Raw genomic sequence first — 6,972 nt, 5'->3', positions numbered from 1 at the left:
TTCTTTGGAGTGGTATACATGCACCATATGGTAGGCCAGGTTTTGGCTTTTGGGGGACCCTCCAGAGTGATAGCCAAACAGACCGAAATACTTCACATCATCACCAGCAGTGCATAGCCTCCTATGTACTCACTCAGAGGTCTCTGGGTTTCCTTTTCTGCTAGACCTTGAATGACATTTTCTGAAGTTTCACTATACAATTCTGTTTCCTCCTGAGTCTGGAGAAAATGTTATTGCTTTCAACAAATTAAGTTACCTTTCTTCTTAAGATGTAGATATTTTATCTTTTTAAATAATCTAGATACTAATCTAAGTTACTTATAGCGATGATTTGCTCCTGTTCTTGAGGCCATCCCAACTCCTTTCTTAGCTGGAAAGGGTCCCTTTACTTTCCCGAGAAACCATTTGTGAACTGTTAGGATTTCGTGCATGGTTGGGCTTCTTCTACATCCTTGCTTGTCTTTGTACCCTGAAGTCTATGGGCTACTCTGTACTCTGACAGCTTCAAGTTTGTTACACTTAGGCCTCTGATGCATATGGCATTGGGTTTTTTCAGGGTGATACTCTAGTAGTCTAACTATGTATTTAGTTTTAAATTTTTATTTCCTTTTAGTTTCTTAAAACATGGTCTCTCACCATAGCATTTCCCTAGGACTAACAATGTGGTCCGGGATAGTGATGAACTCACAGGAATCTGCCTCTCTCGGCACTTAACTCTGCCTGTACTCCTGCCTCCTGAGGGCTCAAGCTAAAGGAATACTCCATCGTGCATCTTATATAAGGAAAGAATCATGTTTCTTTATATAAGGATATCCAATTTTTACATCATTTGATGAGAAGGTGATATTTTAGCCAAGGTGCATTTTTTGTTATCTATCTAAAAACACAAGAGATTTAACTAATGTATTTACAACTGGAATTCAACTCAGATCCATTTTTCTAAAATCTCTTTTATGCCATTAGTAGGCTGAAATGCCTAACACGGTAGTGACGAAGTTACCTCATATAAAATGTGATTTTTCTATCCAGAATATTTTGTGCTTTCTGTTAATGCTAGGATTGCTTTTCTTCTGGAAAAAAAAAAAACATGACATTGGAATTTTACTGGCTTATTGTATTCAAACTTTGATAGATTTTCATAGATTAGCTATTTTCAAAATACTAAATTGACATCTGTGAAGGCCCAATCTACTGTCCAATCTATAAAGGGATATTTGCTGTTCAGAGTAACCCTTGGAGAGAACATTAACAAAGCCAGCATGGAAAGGTCCCACCACCTGAATCACATTATTGCCACAAGGGCAAAATTCCATAGAGGGGAATGATGGAAAGCAGTAGCTCCAGGACATATTTCAACATCAACCCTAATGTGCTGCTTTAACACAGGTCTGGGTGCTGGCACGGAGCCACTGTGCTTTTGGTGTAAGAGCACTACACCAAAGGGCAAGCTAGCACCCAGATATATAGCCCCCAAACTGGGCAGAGGCTCCTTACTGGATCCGAGGTCACGCAGGCTGCCTGAAATCTAGGACACACCTAGAAGACTAAAAAGGCCACCTTGTCTGGCCTCAGTTGGGTAGGGTACACCTGGTTCTACAGTGATTTGATATGCCAGGGTGGAGTGGTGCCTGGGGTGAAGACTCTCCCTTCTTGGAGGAGAAAGTAAGGAGGGGAAATGGCGGGAGAGGGCAGTAATATTGCTATGTGGAGTGGAGACAGAGAGACAGAGAGAGAGAGAGAGAGAGAGAGAGAGAGGGGAGGGGGTGGGGGGGAGGGAGGGAGGGAAGGAGGGAGGGAGTGGAAGGAGGGAGGGAGGGAGAAAGAGAGAAGAAAAAATGTATGAAGCAACAAGAAAAAAAATGGGGTATAGATCTAACCAGAGAATTCCTGAAAAAGGAATCTCGAATCAGCAAGAAGTACTTAAATAGTTGTTAAAAATCCCTAGCAATCAGGAAAATCCAAATTAAAACCACTCTGAGATTACATCATACACTGATAAGATCAGACACGGTAAAATCTCATGCAACACATAATGCGGGAGTAAAGGGGAAACTCCTGTATTGCTGGTGGAAGAGCAAACTTACAAAGCCCTGTTGGAAATCAATTTGGTTGTTTCTCCGGAAATTGGGAATAGGTCTACCCACGACTCAGGTATACTATTTTTGGGCATATACCCTTAGGATGCTGTACTGTACAAGTCCATGGAAATGGCACCATGCAGCCTGACTACAACTTGAAGTTCTTTGGCACTTTTCTCTCTGTGAAGTCAGGACAAACGCAGATCAGCACAAACCAGCAAAGCGCAATGCAAGAGTGCTGGTCAGTGTTGGGTTGTACTCCTACTCTTTCCAGATATAACACATCCTCTCACGAGTCTGCCTCCGCAAAACATCCTCATACCTGTCTGCCTAGCAAAACGTTCTCTCATGTCTGCTATAGCAAAATATCCTCTCATAAGACAGCTTCCAGAAAAAAAAATTATGTTATATAACTGGGTCTCCAAAGAAACCAGAAACTTCCACTTCAACTTTGTATTAAGGCCACTAGGTACAAAATTAAAAACAGTGTCAGCAGCCTTCCTTTATGCAAACCTTGTACAGGCTGAGAAAGAAATGTGGCAAACTCCTTTACAATAGCCACAAATAACATAAAGCACTTTGAGGTAATTCTAACAAGGCAAGTAAAAGACCTATATGAAATATTTAAAGAAAGAAATTCAAGAGGATACCAGAAAATGGAAAGATCTCCCATGCTCATGGATTTGTAAGATTAACATAGTAAAAAATGCTCATTTTACCAAAAGCAATTTACATGTTCAGTACAATTCCATTTGAATTCCAGTGCAATTCTTTACAGAACTTGATAAAGAAATTCTCAATTTCATATGGAAAAACAAAAAGCCCAGGATAGGTAAAACAATCCTATACAATAATGAACCATCCAGAGGCATCATCATCCCCGATTTAAAAGTGCACTGCAGAACAGAAGTAATAAAAACTGTTTGTATAGAATATACAAAATAAAACAAAATAATTGTGTAGAAGCAAACAGGTTGATCAATGGAATCAAATCAAAGTTTCCAAATTAACACACATCCATATGGACACTTGTTTTGTAACAAACAAGGCTAAACTGTACAATGCAAAAAAAAAAAAAATCTTCAGCAAACAGTACAACTGTAACTGAATGTCTATATGTAGAAGAAGGTAAACAGATCTGTATTCATCACCCTGCACAAAACTCAAGTCTAAGTGGGTCAACCTCACCAGAAAACATAAGGAACACCCTTAACCTGGTAGAAGAGAAACTGGAAAATAGCTTTAGAAATGCATTGGTACAGGGTACAACTTACCAGAACATCAAAATCTCAGGCACTAAGATAAACAATTACTAAACTGGACCTCTTGAAACTAAAAAGCTATGGGACAAAAAGACAACCTACAAAATGAAGAGAAAAATCTTCATCAACCCTACATCCAGCAGTAGGCTAACATTCAAAATATATAAATAACTCAAAAAGTTAGGTATCACGAAAGCAATTAACCCAATTAAAAACTGGGTACAGAGTTAAACAGAGAATTTACAACAGAGGAATCTCTAATGGCTGAGAGTCACTTAAAATGTTCAACATCCTTAGTCAACAGATAAATGCAAATCAAAGTAGCTTTGAGATTACATCATAAACATGTCAGAATGGCTAAGATAAAATCTCAAGTGACTGACTATGCTGGAGAGGATGTGGAACAAAGAGAACATTTCCATTCCAGATATGAGTAATCATATCTCTGGAAATCAATTTGGCAGTTTCTCAGAAACATCAATACCTAGCTATACCATTCCTATGTATATAGATACACGATATTCCATTACACAGCAAGGACACATGATCAACTATGTACATAGCAGCTCTATTTGTAAAAGCCAGGAACTGGGAACAACCTAGATGCTCTTCATCTGAATAATGGATAAAGAAATGTGGTACACCTGCATAATAAAATTCTATTCAGCTATTAAAAACAGAGGCATCATGAAATTTGTAGGCAAATAGAATTGGAAAAATCATGCTGTGTGAGGTACCCAAGGACCAGAAAGTCACACGTGATATGTACTCACGTGTAAGTATGCATTAGCCACAGAAAACAGTAAAAACATGGTATAATCCACAGACTCAAAGAAGTTAAGTAACAAGGAGAGCCCAAGAGAGGATGCTTAAATCTTTCTCAGAAAAATAAATAAAATAGATATTGGGTAGTATATTGAAGGTTATAACTTTCTCCTCATTATGGTCCCATACTCTGATTCCTGGTCCACCAAATGTATCGAGTATCCAGTACAATCTCTTACCACTATTAATTAACCACACTTTGCCTACTCCTGTAGACTAAGGGCCTTTGAGTCCATAAGCCAAACAAGCTTTTCCTCCTTAAGGCTTAATGTTTAGTTTGTCCACAGTGGTTTAAAACTAACTAGTTTTAACTATTATTTTCTGCCCTACAGATCTATGAGAGAACCTTTCCCTTACTCCCACCCATTCTCTTTTCCTAATCCCCTTCTCACCATTCTCAAAGGAAAAGATGATAATTAACCAAGACAGTCATCAGAAGCAGCCAACAAGGTGAATCTGAGGAAATATGACCTCATCATCAATTCAATTTTAATATTACACTGTCTTACAAAATTTCCATATATTGCAGAATTACTACTTTGTTATTATATGCAATGATGTGTAACAAACTGTGATGGTTTTTGATATGTTTGGCCCAGGAAATGGCACTATTAGAAGGTGTGGAATGCTTTACGTGGGACTTAATGAGCTATCCTAGTAGAAATATGGAAGGGGTTTTTGCTGTATGTGATTTGAACTGCGCAGACCTGGGATAAGAGGTTTTAGTGGAGAAGAACTTCAGTATGTGGCCTAAAGACACTTTTAGTGGTATTTTGGTGAAGAATGTGGCTACCTACTTTTTACCCTGGTCTGAAGAGTTTGCCTGAGGCTAAGGTGAAGAAACTCAAATTGATTACATTGACAAAGGAAGTCTCATAAACTCCCATCATAGACTTTATTCTCTGGTTAACTCTCATGAAGAGCATTTTAAACAAGTGTAGCAAACTGACAAAGGAAAATATAAAATAAATTGTTTGACTATTAAAAAGTTACCAGGAAGTGAAATGGAAGTGTGAGAGGCCCATTGAAGGCCATTGTTAAAGGTGCAGACCCAGGTTCAGTTGATAGCCCAGGAATGAAGGAGTCATACAAAACAGTTGATGCTTGCCATCCTAAAGAAAGCTTATGGGAGATGAAACCTAAAGTCAATGGAAGACCCCAGTGTACTGGGGATGCCAGTACCATGGGACGATCACCAAGAATGGCAATAGCAGTATAGTGGATTAACCTGAGTATAGAATGCTACAGAGGGCAGAGCTGGAGAAGTGACACAAGTCCTCTGGAGGAGCTCAGAGGATTATGTGTGGATCCCAGACACTGAAACAAGAAGTTGTGGCATTGAAGTTGCCTTTGATACATCAAAATGTTTGAGATACTAGAGCCATGGACTATTGGCTGAGGAAAGCTGCTAAGTGGTAGTAGAACCAGCCCAGAAGAAAGAATTTTGTTGCAGTCAACAAAGATAATAAAGAAGTTGGAGGTCTGACGATCCATTTGACATCAGTCATGGAGATCTAGAGTTTGGAGTCTGCATAGCTAGTTTCCTGTCTTGTTTTGGGGATTATAGTTATAGACTGATATGGACTATGAGGACTTTTGAGTTGGACTAAATGTATTTTGCATTATGCTATGTTTAGGTATGACACTCATAGATTCATATGTTTGGATAAGATTATGGGAGCCAGGGAGAGGAATGTGATGGTTTATATATACTTGGCCCCAGGAAGTATCACTATCAGAAGGTGTGGCCCTATATATCCCAAAGATGCACCAACATATAACAAGGACACATACTCCACCATGTTTATAGCAGCCTTATTTATAATAGCCAGAAGCTGGAAAGAACCCAGATGTCCATCAACAGATGAATGGATACAGAAAGTTTGGTACATTTTTACAATGAAGTACTACTCAGTTATTAGAAACAATGAGTTTATGAAATTCATAGGCAAGTGGATGGAACTAGAGACTATCATCCTGAGTAAGGTTCACAGTCACAAAAGAACACACATGGTATGTATTCACTGATAAGCAGATACTAGCCCCAGAAAGCTCTGAATACCCGATATCTAAGAAACAATTCACAGACATTATGAAGCTCAAAAAGAAGGAAGGCCAAAATGCAGATGCCTCAGTCCTTCTTAGAAAAGAGAACAAAACTCTCATGGGAGGAAATGAGAGTCAAATAGAGGAACAGGGATTGAAGAAAATATCACTCAGTAGCCGCCTCACCTGGGGATCCACCACATATGCAGTCACCAAATCCAAGCACTATAGCTGATACCAAAAAGTACTTACTGGCAGGAATCAGACAGAGATGCCCCTCAGGGACTATGCTAGAGTCATATTAATACAGCTGAGCATGCTTGCAGCTAGCCATCACTCTGAACTTGAAGATCCAAATGAGGTTGCTAAAGAAAGGACCTAAGGTGTTGAAAGGGGTCTACCAACCACACCTTCCAAAACACCAACCTTTGTGTTCTCTTTGAGAGACCTATTGATCCAGTAGCTGAAGGTAGCAGTGTCTGGCATCAATGTGAGAAGTGGCTTCTGTTCCAGAGAGAGCACAATTCTCAATGTAGGGGAATGACAAGGCAATAGGGTGGAGGGAGAGGGGAATCAGAAGGTAGTGTACCTTTGTGAAGGCAACTGGAGGAGGGGGCAGATGGGAATGGGGTGGGGTAAAGGAATAACATCTCAAAGGTAAATACAGAGTATCTAATAAAAAAGGGAAAAAACCTACAAAAAGAAGAGGCATACATTAAGCGTGGAAATCTGAATATTAAAAATCCGTTAAATATCCCCAA

The sequence above is a fragment of the Micromys minutus genome, assembly GCF_963924665.1.
Source record: "Micromys minutus genome assembly, chromosome: 32".
Taxonomy (NCBI): Eukaryota; Metazoa; Chordata; class Mammalia; order Rodentia; family Muridae; genus Micromys; species Micromys minutus.
The sequence above is the reverse complement of the archived record's forward strand: the minus strand, read 5'-3'. Positions refer to the sequence as shown.